This window comes from Lactuca virosa, chromosome 3 (assembly GCF_052849685.1).
Source record: "Lactuca virosa cultivar CGN04683 chromosome 3, Lactuca_virosa_CGN04683_v6, whole genome shotgun sequence".
Lineage (NCBI taxonomy): Eukaryota > Viridiplantae > Streptophyta > Magnoliopsida > Asterales > Asteraceae > Lactuca > Lactuca virosa.
In genome coordinates this window covers 123,575,971-123,593,765 of record NC_136428.1, presented here as the reverse complement: position 1 = coordinate 123,593,765, position 17,795 = coordinate 123,575,971, and positions in this window count along the sequence as shown.

Genomic DNA, 17,795 nt, shown 5'->3' with positions numbered 1-17,795 from the left:
AAATCGAATATATCGGAGTTCATTATCAAGATTATTGTTTTATATAATTTGTTAGGAATTACGCGTATTATTTCCGTTTATTCTGAAGTTTCGAATCTGTATTGGAGTTGTTTCATCGGATTTTTGTTCTGTAGTTTGAGATATCTATTTCAAATCGGAGCTGATTTAATTTTCAATCGGATATATCGTTGTAGTTTTTACGCTCTGAACTGAGAGAGATTGCTTAATTGTATCATCTGATCGAGCTGATTTAAGTTTCTTTCTTATATTTTTTATGCTGAGGTGAGATATATTCGAAATTAATCAGGTTTTCATATTTACGACTTTTTTTGTGTGTGTGTTTTTTTTTTTTAATTTTGTTGTCGTTCAGTTTCTATTATATATTTTATTATGATTTTCATCGATATTAAGATTGCTTTTGTTTATTTATACAGATCATTTGGTTTATTATGTCAAATTCATGTTTTATTGATGGTGATTTGTATTCTTCTATGTGTGAGAGTGAAGAAGAAGATGTTGAGAACTCATTTTTTGAAGGTATCACTTATTGAATTATTTTGTTGTTTTTAATTTTGTTGATTATCATGTATTGGTTGCCAAGCAAAGATTATATTTGAATCTGTGTATGGAACTCCAGATTTTAAAGTTTTTCAGTTTGATGAACTTCAAAATTCAAGAGTTATTGGTTGCCAAGCAAAGATTATATTTGAATCTGTGTATGGAACTCCAGATTTTAAAGTTTTTCAGTTTGATGAACTTCGCAACCATCCACTTGAGAAGAGAAGTGATTTAAAAAAAGCGAGACAAATGTTATATTCAGAAAAAGAGTTTATAGTGTGTACTTCCACATCAAAAATAGGTCCAACTATGGCTCGTAAGTTGAGGGCAAGTCTGAGAGGTGGGTATGAGTTTGTAAAGCCTAAAGTAGATGACTATAAAAATTTAAGGAGAGATATCTGATGGGTTTTATGCATAAGAACAATCCTATGTGCTCATACAAACCCTAATGCTTGGATCTAGGTTTCTCTATTAAACATGCAATGAATCCAAGACTTATAAACCCTAATCTAGCATACATAATTTCGAAATTAACATATAACATCAGATCTAGATGTTTACCTCTTCAATGGAAGCTTGAATCTTCTTCTCTTGAGCTTAAAGTCACAATTGTAACTCCTCTAATCGATCACAAACACCACACAAGCAAGAAGGCAACTTGAGAGAGGAGGGAGGATGCTTAATTTCGGCCTAGGGTTTCTCTTGGGAAGCAAGTGCCGAAAATTGAAGCCTATGGGTCTTATTTATACTGTAGGCTGCTAGGGTTTCAGTCTAAACCCTAATGGACAGCTTAATGACCAAGCAGCCCAAAGAACCTTCTGGAATAAGGCCCTTGGACGAAAATATGATGATCCCTCATCATAATTTCGTTCCCCCTTAGTCCATTAGGTTTTCCAGCCCAAAACTCAACTATCACACACTTGACAGTGTAAGCCCCTTTATTTAATTAATCTCTTTTAGTCACCAAATTAATTCCTAATTAATTTATGACTAATACTAATTAAATAAATATGATTTCTCCTTTAATATATTATTCTTATAATATATTAATAAACCATAATATCCTCTCTCTTTCTTTAAATTACCTTGTCAAGTTGCTTTGGTGAAGGCAACCCAAAAGGACCATGCATAACCGGGTCAAGTACATACCAAATATAGTTACGGGCTTAGACATTAATCCAACAGTCTCCCACTTGGATAAGTCTAGTAACTATATCTCACATACGACTTCAGGATTCGGTTAGCAATCGTAGCTCTTATACGCTTCTGTCAACTCTGATCAAAATCCTATCCTTCAGATAAGGGATCGTATAATCCTCTGTTCTAGATATCATGCCGACAATACTTATTGTCCAGCATTTTGTTTCTCGACCTCTGATTTGTTCGACATAGAATTCAGTTGAACACATCAACCTCATCCTGACCGGGCCCGACACATAAGTCAAACCAAATCATCGAGTGGCCAAGATATTGCTTTTATACTCTTAGAATAAAAGGTACAGAAAACTTCGACTTATATTCTTTTATTATCTACTAGCTAAGTTACACACAATAATACATTTTATAACATCAAGTTACTGATGCGTTTTCGTATTATCAATGCATAATCAACTAGCAAACAATAACCATATCTCTAGGTTTAAAGATTATATGATATTATCATCTTGCCATCACTTGTGATAACTTTCATGAAGTGATACTAGCAAGTGCGGGTTTATTCCAATGCTCAAAACATATTTCATAAGCACTCATTAACTTTGTAGCAAACCTTTGCTATGTCTAAAACCTTTTAGACAATCTACAAACAAATTTATGACAATCTTCTTTCATATCTACTTCCAACATATGAGCGATTGTGGACTGTTCGAATAATCCTATTATTCTAGAAGTCAAAACATGCAAAATCGAAACAATAGATAAATAATCAACACAAGATAGAAACTTTCTTATAAATAACACACCTTTATTTAATCATCAAATGTTGAATACAAAATTATCCATTACAAGTTTCCTACCTATCTAATCTAAACTACTATCGTCCTTTAGCCCAACGCTCCTAGCGTGCTTCAAATTCTTGACCATACCCAGTCCCTTCGTAAGGGGATCTGCTGGGTTATCTTCTGACGATACCCTCTTCACAACGAGAAGTCCCTCTTCTACCCGATGTCTAATAAAATGGTATTTCCTGTCGATATGTCGAGATCTGTCATGATCCCTTGGTTCCTTGGTCAAGGCAACCGCTCCTTCATTATCACAGAAAATTTCCATGGGCTCCTTTATGGATGGCACAACTCCAAGGTCTCCTATGAAGTTCTTCAACCATATAGCCTCCTTTGACGCCTCGCTTGCCGCAACGTACTCTGATTCGCACGTTGAATCAGCTACGGTCTCTTGCTTGGAACTTTTCCAAGTCACTACTCCTCCATTCAGGGTAAAGACCCAACCTGACTGCGATCGGTAATTATCCCGATTCGTCTGAAAACTAGCGTCACTGTACCCTCGCACCCTTAAGTCATCACTCCCACCGAGGACTAGAAACCATTCCTTGGTCCTTCGTAGGTACTTAAGAATATTCTTGACAGCAATCCAATGCGCTCTACCAGGGTTCCCTTGATATCCGCTGACCATGCTCAAAGCGAAGGCCACATCAGGGCAAGTACAGGTCATAGCGTACATAATCGAGCCAACTGCGGAAGCATAAGGTACTCGGCTCATATCAGCTATCTCTGCCTCTGTACTCGGGCTCTGAGCCTTACTCAGTTTGGTATTGCATTGAATTGGCAACTCCCCTTTCTTGGAATTTTCCATACTAAAACGTTTTAGTACCTTTTCCAAGTATGTACCCTGACTGAGTCCTATCAGTCTTTTACTTCTGTCTCTCACTATCCTTATTCCCAGAATATACGAAGCCTCTCCGAGGTCCATCATAGCGAAACACTTCCCAAGCAAGGACTTGACCTCCTGCAAGGTTGGGATGTCATTTCCTATGAGCAGTATGTCATCGACATACAATACGAGGAAGCTTACTATACTCCCACTGGCCTTGACATACACACATGACTCATGTACGCTTCGCAGAAAACCAAACTCTTTGACTTTCTCATCAAAACAAAGATTCCATCTGCGAGATGTTTGCTTCAATCCATAAATGGATTTCTCAAGCTTGCACACTCTACTTGGGTGCTTCGCATCGACAAAACCCTCTGGCTGATTCATGTAAACATCCTCAGCCAACTTCCCATCTAGGAAAGCGGTTTTTACGTCCATCTGCCAAATTTCATAATCATGAAATGCAACTATTGCGAGCATTACCCTAATAGACTTTATCTTGGCAACTGGTGAGAAGGTCTCATCATAGTCAACTCCAGGAGTTTGAGTAAAGCCCTTCGCGACCAATCGCGCTGTTGAGTTTAATTGTGTTGCGTCATGGGCTTTATGTTTTGTATCCGGATTGGGCCTGTCCATCCATGATTATCTAATAGGGTTATACTATAAATATGCATGCATGTATGCGTTAGAGTTGATTGATAATTACGTTCATTGTTTTGTAACCCTAAACACCTCTACAGTCGAAGTTCTTAATCGAGCTCTTCTGAGGTGTTGAAGTTTTAATCATTCGACATATTCAAAGCCATTCTTGTGTTCTTGATTACGTTCTTAATTGTTTGCTTGCATAGAATCTAACGATCCTAAAAGAACTTTGTTATAACAATTGGTATCAGAGCAGGAGACTGTGTGATCAATACACATTCCTTCTGTATTCAGAATTCTTTAGGGTTTCCGCTTTTATCGTGTAAATAGAAGCCGTCTTTTTCGTATCGACGACAACTCTGTTTCAGATAAAACCCTAATCCCAAGTTTACAGGTTTGATTCTAGCAGCTCACCATGTCTCACGAAGATTCGCAAACAAATCCCATCAACATCTCAAACAACATTGGATCAACAACAAGGATACCCATACTCTACACTCAAGACTATGAAGTATGGGCGCATCACTTTGAAGACTACGTGGTTGGATCTGAAGATAATGGCTATCTCATCTGGGAAGCTATCACACTTGGGCTGTTTGTTCATTCAGGAACGAACACGACAGTTAAGTCCCAAAAGGAATATAACAAGCTGGTGGCGGATGTAGAGAAGATGCCACAGGATGAGAAAGACAAGTTGCTGTGTAACGTGAAGGCCATGAGAATGATCAGATTCGCCTTGCAATCTGACACTTTTCGATTGGTTGGATCATGCACGACGGCCAAAGAAATCTGGGATAGGTTGAAGGAACTTTATTCAACTGATGAAGATCTGGAACACTCCATTCAAACCTTGTTGCTGTCAGAATTTGGAGTTTTCGAACATAAACCAGAAGAAAAACTCATACAAACTTTCGATCGGTTCAATCATCTCCTAAGTAAGATGATCAAGCATGGAATAGAAAGAAAGTTGATCGAGCAGAAGGTGACCTTCATGAACGGTCTGAGACCAGAATGGATGGCTGTGGTTTCAACCGTGAAAGCGCATGAACAGTTTAAATCTTACTCGCTAGCGAAACTTGTGGGAATACTTAAGTCCCATGAGAGTGTAGTAACCAGAGAAGCGAATGTAGTTTCGGGTGTGGGATCGTTAGCGCTAGTCTCAAAAGGAAAAAGCGTTGCAGAAGAAGAAGAAGAGTCTGATATGTCTGAGTGTGATCTTACAAGCGAAGAGTATGCTATGATGGTCACCAATCCAAAGAAGTTTGCACGAAGAAAATTTCCTGTCAACAAGAATCGAAACTGGCAGGGAAGTTACAATTCTGAGAAGATGAAGGATGAAGCGAAAGTCTCTTCTCAAAAGGATGAAGACAAGAAGGAGAGCAAACTTACGGGAGACTCTGGGTTCGACTGCAATTTCTGTCACGGCAAGAACCACTTTGCCAAAGATTGCATGCTAAGGAAAATGGCTGAGAAAAGAGATGGTGAAGATGATGAGGCGTACTATATGTGCAAGTTGGAAGAGATCAAGAAAAAGAAGGCGACTAATAGTTCTATGAATGCCTTAATTGTGCAGGAAAATGCAGATAAAGATGAGTTCGGTGGCGTTGAAGTTTGGTCAACCGACTCTGAAGATGAAGAGGTGAGAAAGCCCACTCATGGAAAGGCTTATGTGGCAAAGGAAGTAGGTTCGGCTGGAAGGTGTTTAATTGTCACAGCTGGTTCATCAACCGAAAGTGCAAGTGAGGAACCGAACCTGACTGAGGACAAGTGTTTTGCGGCCAAGCCTGTGAGTGAGAAGATCAACGACTGCGATCGGTTGATCAAAAAGGTACAATCTATCCTTGAATCACTTAAAGTTCCAATAACAGATTATGAAGAAGAATTAAATGAATTAAAATTTAAATTTTCTAACTTAAGTGGTAGTCTCATGCAAACTCGCTTAGCGAATTCTAACCTAACTGACCAACTCAGCAGGGTGTCTTCAAAAAGTGAGGAGAAAAGGATGTGGATTGAGCTGAAGGAGGCGGAGTTAATTAGGGCTAGGGATGAAAGTATTTATTTGCAAAGAGACAATTTAAAGTTTTTAAAACAAAGGAACGTTTTTTGTTTAATTTAAGCGTTTATACTTTAATATTGCTCAATTGCATTTAAGTTGTGAGATAGGAAAGAAGATTCATAAGATGATGTTACCCTTCCTTGAATTTAAGGAGGATGAGGTCATAGCAGAATGTGAATCAGTAGTATCATCAGAAGAGACATCCATGTCTTACAAAATAGGACTGGACAAGATAGAAACCTTCATTGATTCTAAGGAACACAAATGTATGCTCAAAAATATTTTAGATGAAAATGATAGGTTAAAAATTAAGTCTGAAACTATTCAATCCTTTGACTCGTCAAATGCCAAATTAACTTCAGAAAATAAAATGAACTTAGATAATACGTCTGAATTTCATGAGGAAACTGAGATTAGTGAAATCTCAGTAGAAGACGAAGTTGATTGCTCTGAGTTCATGAAGAGTGAAACCGAGAATGAGAAACCCCTCATTTCTGAAAATTCGGTTGAATTCGCTCGCTTGTCGAAAGAAAAGCCACAGAAACTCAAGGAAAAAGCTATGATCTATCAAAAGGTTCAAACTGTGCCGAATCAGGTATATGCAGTTACAGGGGTCACTGCTAAAGAAACGGCAGAATTAAAGATCTTGGTCGACAAAGACAATGCTGAAGGATGTGACGATTATTTCTGGTCTGCCCCTATTGACAACGCAGACGAAACCGTAGGCTTATCTGAGCAAACTTCATGGAGGGTTAAAGGAAGATATGTTGCTGAACCCATCAACAAACCCTCAAGTTTCGACAAACCAAGCACAAGTGGAACTAAAGAAATCCTTGAAGAACCGATGACAGAACCAACTGTTCCAACAAATACAACCGAAAGTAAAAAGGAGAAGCCAAAGGCTAGCTTCAATATCCACAAATCACAGAAGGAGTTAGCTGAACAGAAACGCTTAAGAAATCAAAGATACACAAGGAATTTGAATGAGCGAAAACGTCACTGGGAATCCCAAAATCCCAATTACATTCCTCCAAAGAAAGAATCAACGGATAAAGGAAAGGAAAAACTGAAAGGAAAAGAAAATTTCAGCCCAAATTCCTACTATTCCAAATGTCAGAACCGAACATCTACTTTCGGTTCCCAAACTAGCGTACCAAACCGAAATACAAGTTTCGGTCCCCACATTGGCTCTCAGAACCGAAAGTCAAGTTTCGGTCCCAAGTCTAGTTTCGGTCCTTCTAACTCCCATAGCAAAACAAATTCAATGAAGGACATCAAAGGAAAGGGAAAGCTCGAATCAAAATCTGAGTACCATAATAAGAAAAAGTCAGCTAACCCTAGGATTCAAAAGAAAAGTCCCAAACCATCTAACAACACACCAACTAATGCACCAAAAATTAAACAAGATAAAACTAAAATCAAGGTGTATACCATTAAAAGAAAAGATCAAACGACTCTAGTAAAAAGAACATATTTAGTTGATATTTCTTCTGTACTTCCTTTTTCTGTGAAAGACTCACCAGGACCCAAGAAACTTTGGGTTCCTAAATCTGCTTAAATTTGCAGGTAATCAGTGACGAGTAGTTCGATGATGAATGGTATATAGACAGTGGCTGCTCGCGTCACATGACAGGAAGGAAGGAAGAGTTGAGGGAGTTTCGGTCCCTAAAAGATGGTGGGTGTGTAAAGTATGGAAATAACTCCTATGGAACAATCAAGGGATATGGTATGATTACCAATGGAGATTTCTCGATTCGAAAAGTGGCGTATGTGGAAGGATTGCAGCATAACCTCATCAGCGTGTCACAATTAGTTGTGGGAACAGGTCTGAAAGTATCATTTGATGATGAGGGGTATGAGATAATAGAAAAGAAAACGAAAAAGGTTCTGCTAAAGTCTGAACGCAAAGGAGAAATGTATCCTTTAAATCTCAACCCAATACGAGGAAAACCAGCAATATGTATGCTGTCAAAGGCGAACACTGATGAAAGTTGGTTGTGGCATCGATGTCTATCGCACCTGAACTTCAAAGACATTAATAATTTGGTGCTTGGTGATCACGTTCGAGGCCTCCCTCTTCTCAAGTTTGACAAGGAACATCTGTGTGCTGCATGTGAGATGGGCAAACAAAGCAGAAAGAGCCACCCTACACGAATTAATACAAAGATTGTTGAAGCTCTTGAACTATTACACATTGACTTATGTGGACCTTTGGCTATCGAGAGCATTGGTGGTAGTAAGTACATTCTTGTTATTGTAGATGATTTTTCTCGCTTCACCTGGGTTTTCTTTCTTAAGCAGAAATCAGATGCAACTCCCAAGTTGAAGACATTTATCAAGCAAGTGGAAGTGCAGCTGAGAAAGACGGTGAGGAATATCAGAAGTGACAACGGTCTGGAATTCAAGAATAACGATTTTGAGGACTTTCTGACTGACAAGGGGATAACTCACAATTTTTTGGCCCCCTTATACACCACAACAGAATGGGATTGTTGAAAGACGAAATCGTTCTTTGTGTGAGGCAGCCAGAACCATGCTCAGTTTCGCTTCTCTTCCGTTATACTTTTGGGCTTATGCAGTTGCAGCTGTGTGCTACACCCAGAACCGATCTTTGCTCAACAAGAGATTCTCAATCACTCCATACGAGATCATAAACTATCGAAAGCCCAATGTCAAATATTTCCATGTGTTCGGTTCAAGGTGCTTCATCTTTAATTCAAAGGAGAACCGAAACAAGTTTGACGTCAAAGCAGATGAAGGAATTTTTCTTGGTTATTCACTCACTTCAAAAGCCTACAGAGTGTTGAACAAACGCTCCAAACGAATTGAAGAAACATATTATGTCACCTTTGACGATAACTACATGAAGAAAGTGCAAAGGAGTGAAAGTGACTTAGATGAAATATTTCCGGAATCTGGACAGGTCTCGGTTCCAATATCCAACTTGTTTGAAGAGTACATTTGGTTATTCGATGAACCAGAGAAAGCGGCACACTCAGAGGCGAAAGCAGCAGATAAAAAAATTGATAATCTCAAAAAGATCATAGATGAAGCTGCCAAAGAAATGGAAAGTGAACCTCCTAAAACTTTAGGTGTTCAATCCTCAACTGACTCTTCCATCAACGGCTCAATATTCAAGGGGGAGAGTTCTTCAGCACCAAAGACAACCAAAATGTCTTTCGAGGGGGAGAGTCCTATTCTATCCCTAACTCCTAAAGGTCCAAGTGAGGGTGAACATACTGCTCTAAACCCACCCAATAGTAGTCCAATCGAGGGAGAGAATCCAACTCCCACAAAGGATGCAAATTCTGATGCTGCCACAGGTTACACTTCGCCAGTCGAGGGGGAGAAAGAGAATGCAAATGACGATGGCGAAGGTGATCAATCAGAACTTGAAGAGGAAGTGAATGCTGAATTGGATCCAGCATATGACCCAAATTATCCTCCGTTAGTCAAATGGACCAAGGACCATCCCAAAGCTTAAATTATTGGAGAATCATCTGAGAAAGTAGTCACTCGCTCACAGTTGAAAGCGAAACAAACTGCATTATTCTCTAGAGTTGAATTTTGTATGTTTAATTCGTTCATATCCAAGATCGAGCCGAAAACAGTTAATGCTGCACTTGATCATTCTGATTGGGTTCAAGCAATGCAAGATGAGCTCCATGAGTTTGAACGCAACCGAGTTTGGAGGCTGATTCCTACACCAAAGGATGCTTCAGTAGTCGGCTTAAAATGGGTCTTCAAAAATAAATTAGATAAAGAGGGGAATGTCATTCGCAACAAGGCTCGGTTGGTGGTGAAAGGTTATTGCCAAGAGGAAGGGATAGATTATGAGGAAACCTTCGCTCCAGTAGCTAGGTTGGAGTCAGTTAGAATCTTCCTGGCATATGCTGCTCATAAAAACTTCGAAGTTTTCCAAATGGATATCAAATGCGCTTTCTTGAATGGGGAACTAGACGAAACAGTGTAAGTTGAGCAACCTCCCGGGTTCGTGAATGAGAAATTCCCTGATCATTGCTATGTGCTGGATAAAGTGGTATATGCTTTGAAGCAAACACCGAGAGCCTGGTATGAAACTTTAACTCGCTTTCTGAAAATGTCGAAATTTAAGCAAGGTTCGGTTGACCCAACCTTCTTCCGAAAGAAAGAAGGCGAACATCTAATGATAGTTCAAATTTATGTCGATGACATCATCTTCGGCTCCACGAATCCTAGCTTAACAGCTGAATTCAGGAAGTTGATGGAGACTAAATTTGAAATGAGCGCAATGGGTCCGATTAATTTTTTCCTTGGTTTGAATATTAGACAGGGACCAGAATGTATCTTTATCAACCAGGAGGCGTATACAAAGACCCTGCTAACAAAATTTGGCATGACAGGAGACTCAAAAGTGAAGGTTCCTATGGCATTTGGCACTAAGTTAACACCTTCTCCGGAAAAACCTGCTGTTGACATAACACTATATCGACAAATGATAGGGTCCCTAATGTATCTAACAGCTAGTAGACCGGACATTATGTTTTCTGTTTGTTATTGTGCCCGGTTTCAAGCTAATCCAAGAGAACCTCACATGGTGGCAGTGAAAAATATTTTCCGTTACCTGAAGCGAACCTCATCTCTCGGTCTCTGGTATCCTGCTAGATCTGGATTCTTCATTCAAGCCTTTTCTGATGCTGATCTTGGAGGATGTGGTCTGGACCGAAAGAGCACTACAGGTGGATGCCAATTTCTTGACGGAAAACTGGTTAGCTGGCAGTCCAAGAAGCAAACCTGTGTGTCACTCTCAACAGCCGAAGCTGAGTATATAGCTGCAGCATCTTGTACTTCTCAAGTCATATGGATTCAAAGTCAACTAAGAGATTACGGGCTGAGTATGAACAAGATTCCTCTCTATTGTGACTCAGAAAGTGCAATAAGGATTTGTCACAATCCTTTGCAACACTCTAAGACTAAGCATATTGCACTTAGATATCATTTTATCAAGGACCACGTAGAAGATGGGAACGTGGAAGTACATTTCGTTCGGTCCTCTGATCAACTGGCTGACATATTCACTAAAGCCTTGCCTGAAGCGAGTTTCAATAAAAATTTACAAGGCCTGGGAATGATGGAAGCAGAGTCGGTACCGAATCCTCAAATCTCTTACTAAAAATTAGACAAGCGAAATGGAGCGAACGCTCGGTCTATTTCGGCTCCATAATTTTCGGGAACCGAAATGAACCGACCGCTCGGTCTATTTCGCTTCATTCTTTTAAGATAAAGTTTCGGTTGTACACTTTAGAAAACTTCAAACATCCAAAAATATTTTCTTTTTCTGTTTTTATTATTTTTCAGAAAACTTCAAAAATCCAAAAATATTTACTTTTTCTGTTTTTATTGTTTTTCAGAAAATTTCAAAACTTCAAATATATATATATTTTTTTGTGTGGTGGTTTGTTTGTTTGTTTGTTTGTTCCTTTCATTAGGTCACAAGTATATCAGTGCAACAGAGTTTGGAGCTAAGGCAGGTATAATCATTTACATAAGAAATAGTTAAGGGTCCCTAGCAGCATGCTGCTGCATGTTGATCAATGCCTCTACGACTTAGAGCAAGGCCTTAATGATTCGATCACTACCTATCGTTTCTTCCCAATCAGGCTGTTCTGATCAACTCAGTCTAGAGCTACCTTACTTTTCTCATATGAGTTAAGAGTTTTTCTGCTTAGTCACGTCTTTATAGCATAAGGTACTTTCGGTTCCTTAACCACCTTCCTTACTTTCTACATCAACTTTCGGTTCACCAACTGTAACGCTTGAGACTCTCGGTCTTTACCACTGAAGTTTATGGTTGCACAAAATTTGTGTTTATGATCTTAGATATGTATACCACGTACTGAGTGAAACCCACAATCCAACACTACCAACGAATTGATGGTGAATTGTCATATTCAAGATGTTACTGGTTACCGAATGAAATCTCATTTTTATTTTTGAGTGATCTTTTATGAATTTGTCTAACACCAAGGCTTTTTCTTCCCATAAAGATCTAGTTTCTTTTTGTTTTTGAGATTTCTATATCTTCTTTAGTCACTATAAAATATATCCCACCTTGTTCAACAGACCACATCGGTCTCACAAGTACTTCTTCCAATGTTCGGTCTTATGTTAAGCATCGACGTTCGGTTGAAGATAAACCACCTTAAGCCTATGACTTAAAAAGAAGCCTTTCAATGTTTCTCTACAAACATTTGATCATTATTTCACGGGAACCCACACAAGCACTTCAAGTCTCTCTTGACTTTGAAGGAAGCGATTCTTGCCCGGAATCCTCTGTTTTCTGTCTTATGATGAGACATCACTCACATCCAATACACATTTGCTTTATTTCTTTATCTATTTTCACTCTATTGCATGAAAATTTTAATTTTCCAACATTCTGGTTGCTGTTGGTTCGATTTCTGTTTGTCTTTTGGCGAAACAGGGGTAATTCTACATCTTGGAGCGAAACTGAATTTCAAACGACGATTGAGGATAGGAATTTGGGCGCGTGAATTTGAACGGTCTCAATACCCACACGTGCTGACGTATACCTGGGAGTAACCAACCTGTCACATCGCGCTTTTTCAGGCGTTGTTTTTGTGACTGCGTCATTATCATGATAATTTTTCTCTCTCCTAGAAACGGTATATAAAGGGTTTCTTCTTTTATTTGTCTTTTACTAGCAACCAATTCTCTCAAAATTACAAGGCAAGTTTCAAACTGTTCATCTTCTTTCTTCGATCAACAATGGCGACTTCTTCATCCGTTCACGATCAGACTGCTTCGTCCACATTGCTTTCGATCAAGCCCAATCAGAACATGATTATTGAACTCAATCCGTTTCTGTACGATTCGTATATGCTGCAGGTGGTTGAGTGTTTGAAGTATTCTCCACTGGTTCTAGCCCTAACACAGGTGGAAGCCGTTCCGATGTCCCTTCTATCACAAGTTTACTCTACTGCCTCATATGACAAGAACAAGGAAAGAATCTACTTTCTAATCCATTCTAAAAAGGCTTCTATTTCAAAAGGGAGATTTTGTTCTTTATTGCACCTCGCTGTGGATTCATCTGTGATTTCACCCGATTTCATCACCACTACTCAGCTTTTCTCGATGCTGTACGAAATGGGATACACTGACGTGCTTACAACAATAACGAAGGTTAAGAAGTCCTGCCTACCGTCCCCATGGAATGGACTGCTTACTCTTCTCATCAAGAGTTTGGCGGAGAGAAGTGCTGGATCTGATGGCACCAGCAAGGCTTTCCTAACCCTTCTCTACGGCCTTTACAATGGTCTCAATCTTGATTATGGGACGATCATCTGGTCTGAAGTGGTGCAAAGCCTCAACACTACAACGAGGCATTCTGAAATCTCATGTGCACGATTCTGGACTCTCATTACCAGAAGGGCGATAAATTCTTTGGACATTCCGGTGATGAAGGATGCTCTACTTGCGTCTATTGCTACGTTTCACACGAAGAAAATCATAATTTCTGATCCTAAGAAGTTCCCTCACATTGACTCTATCCCTGAGACAATGTATAGATGTGTTACAGCCGAAAGTAAACTCATGGCTGATTATCGAAAACTTCCTCCCAAGGAACCGAGAGTCCTATCTTCTGAACAGCAGGCTGCCCTAGATGCTGTTGACAAGCCGAGTAACCGAGGTAAACAGATTTCTACCAAGAAAGAGCCAAAAGAGGATGATAAGTCTAAGACTTCCAAGTCCAAGAAGCGAAAGTCTGATACAGGGGATTCTTCTAAACCGAAGAAGATTAAAAAGATGGCAAAAAGGTCCAAGAGTCCCACTCCTCCTAGCTCAGAAAATAACGAGGAAGGTGAAGAAGAGGAAATTCGTCATGCATCACCGAGAGGTAACACTCCTCCCCGATCTCCTACTCCAACCGAATCTCCTCACAACAAGCCTCCAACTCCACCTCCATCACTGAAACAGACAGTTCCAGTTTCGGTTGCTCCTATTCCTCCACCTACCACATCACAAACAACAACTTCTTTACCACCACCACCACCAGTTTCTTCCATTCCTATTTCCACCACTCCCTTACCATCTCCTATAATTTCCCAATCCACCACTACTACTATTCTTGAACCGACAGTAGGAGTCAACGTATCTGATACGAGGGCAACTACTGAAACCAAACCTCCAGTCATCCCTAAACCTCTTTCACCCTCCCATTCAACCGATTCTGGTGCCACTCTCGGTGATGCTAATGATGAGTATGACTCTACATACTTCAGTCCCTATCGGCTTCCTACTGATGAGGATGATGATGCTCCTATCACCAGCCAACACTTGCAGAGCATTCATGAGAAATTGGATAAATTGCTTGAAGATAGCAAGTCCTATAATGGTGTTGTGCTTAAAGCCTTTTTGGACACTGCTCTTGAACAATATATGGAGTCAATTGAAAAATCCACCAAAGCTGTTAATGAGTCTACCTCCTCTTACCAAAAGGCCACCACTGATATTAATGAAATTGTTCATAGTACTCAGATCTTTCTTGAGTCACTTAAAGGGCATGCTGATACGAATGCAGCAAAGGTGAATGCTTCTGTGGATTCTTTCTCCAAGTCTCTTCAAGAAGAACAAACTAAGTTTGAGGTTGTGCGTTCCTCTATCCAAGCCAACAACACTTCTCTTATCAGTTCGGTGAATTCTCGCCTTTAATCTCTTCACGCTGATTTGGCGAAAGAAAGTGCTCTGAAGGAAGAACTTGCTCGACAAGCATCCACGATCGAAGTTCAGAAGGTTCAGCTAGCTCAAGCTGATAAAGAAATTGGTCTGTTGAAGACAGAGCGAGCTGTTTTTCGCAGCTGTGTAGGGGATGTGCTGAATATGCTCACCAACATTCTTGGTGCTCATGATCCTATCCTCACTTTGACCATTCGGAATCATCTTACAACAAAACTTCTTCCTGCCCTTGCATTGTTACACGAGATGAAGGGTGTTTCGGAGAAATTCGTTGCTCCAAAACAAGGAGGAGAGGGTGCTCCTCAACCGAAGGTTAAGACTGAAATCGAAACTGCTCAACCGAAGGTCAAAGTTACAACCGAACTGAAGGATAATGTAGCTTCAGGTTCTGGTCGACAAGAAAAGCAAAAGGAGATTGATGATGATAGCAGTAACGAATCTGGTGAAACTATTACTGAGGCTCTTAAGCGAAAGAAGAGAGATAAAGAGCTTGATGAAACCTTGAAGGTTGCAAGGGACGCAGAGGAGAGGGAAAGGAGAAACAAGGATGAAGAAGATGCCTTGAACTGCAAGAAGGCCTTGTTTCCCTTATGGAATAAAGAGGCACTTATCAATCAAGCTATAGAGTTTCCAAGTGTTTATTGGTTGGAACCTGTTGCTTCGTTTGAATGTGACAATTCTAAGGACTCGCAGTTCGACATGCCGATAAATCGGAAGGCATTCACGTTTCACTGCTTTGATTCGACTGCTGAGGTTCCTTTTCCTCATCCAAAGGTTGACCGAGAGCTTATTGATTTCTATCTGAAGGATGGGCAACCGCAGTACTTGACATGGAGCGCACAGAAGCACAGAAGATAATCACTGTCAAGGTAATGAAACCTACGTCTGCTGGGAGGTTTATAAATGTCAATTTTAAAATCACACGAGGCTCTGCAAACTCGGTGTCGATTATTTCCCTAGCAGACCTTCCAAATCTAAATCCTCATGATTGGATTTTATTATTCAATATTCTGCTCACAAATCCGAGGGAATATGAGCCGATTTTGGAGCACTTGAAGAGGATGTTGGCTTCTTACATCCATGAGGTTGCAGCTATAGATCAAGAGATAGCAAAAGTGATGAATAAGAAACCGTCCATCAAGCCAACACCGAAACCGGGAGATGTGAATAAGATGAAGATGGGGCAAATAGATTCAACACATCTTACTGTGATGTTTACAAAAGGCGAAGCTCACAGATTTTTATTCGCTCTTGTTGATAAACATTTATTTTCAACTGACTGCTTGGAGCACATCATCAACATTATTCATTGGTGCAAGCAGAACTCAGAAGCAGACAAAAAGAACTTCACGGACATGCTTCGGTGGTACATAACGTTCCGTCATCATTTGCTGGCTATCATTCCGAAGGTGTTCAAAACAATAAAGAAGTCTTCTGCAGCTCAACCGAAGTGAGCTTTCGGTTCCATTGACGCAAAGACGGAGATTGTTGAGTTTAATTGTGTTGCGTCATGGGCTTTATGTTTTGTATCCGGATTGGGCCTGTCCATTCATGATTATCTAATAGGGTTATACTATAAATATGCATGCATGTATGCGTTAGAGTTGATTGATAATTACGTTCATTGTTTTGTAACCCTAAACACCTCTACAGTCGAAGTTCTTAATCGAGCTCTTCTGAGGTGTTGAAGTTTTAATCATTCGATATATTCAAAGCCATTCTTGTGTTCTTGATTACGTTCTTAATTGTTTGCTTACATAGAATCTAACGATCCTAAAAGAACTTTGTTCTAACACGCGCTTTATAAGTGTGCACTTTCCCATCCATGTCTATCTTCTTCTTGAAGATCCACTTGCACCCGACTGTCTTACGACCTGGTACATTATCAACCAAATTCCAAACTTGGTTGTCATACATGGACTGAATCTCGTTGTCCATTGCCTCTTTCCATTTAGCAGACTCTGGGCCTGCCATGGCTTCCTTATAGCTAATAGGTTCGTCTAGATTTACTAGTGTACTATCACTAATAAACGTATCCCCGTCAGTAGTAATATGGAAACCATAAAACTGGGGTGGAACACTAACTCTATTGGAACGACTAAGAGGTAAGGACTGGTCAATTGGTTCAACAGGAGTTTCCTCCTCCGGTTGAGCGCCAGTGTTAGAGGTTCCTTCATCTCCTGACTCTTGAAGCTCTTCAAGGTCAATCTGACTCCCACTGTCTCCTTGACTTATGAGTTCTCTCTCTCTGAAAACCCTTCTCCTAGCAACAAAGACAACATTGTCACTTGGTCTATAGAAGAGATAGCCAAAAGACTTATGTGGATAGCCGATGAAATAACACTTCTCACTACGAGGTTCTAGCTTGTCGTGACTCTCTCGTCTTACGAAAGCTTCACAACCCCAAACCTTGATATGTGCTAACGAGGGAGCTTTCCATGTCCACATCCTGTGAGGTGTTTTGGTAACCTTCTTGGTGGGAACTAAGTTAAGGATATGGGCGGCAGTCTCTAAGGCATACCCCCAGAATGAGATTGGTAACGAAGCACGACTCATCATAGAACGAACCATGTCCAACAAGGTTCGATTACGTCTCTCAGCCACACCATTCAATTGTGGCGTTCTAGGAGGCGTCAATTGCGAAACTATTCCACATTCTTTCAGATAGTCGTGAAACTCAAGACTTAGGTACTCTCCTCCTCGATCAGATCGAAGCATCTTGATTTTCTTGCCCAACTGATTCTCCACTTCATTCTTGAACTCTTTGAACTTTTCAAAGGTTTCTGACTTCTGCTTGATTAAGTAGATATATCCATATCTGCTATAATCATCTGTAAAAGTCACGTAGAAGCGACAAGCATCCCTTGTGGTGGATCTAAAGGGTCCACATACATCAGTATGTATGAGATCCAATACACCCTCACCCCTTTCACATGTGCCAGTAAAGGGTAACTTGGTCATCTTCCCAAGTAAA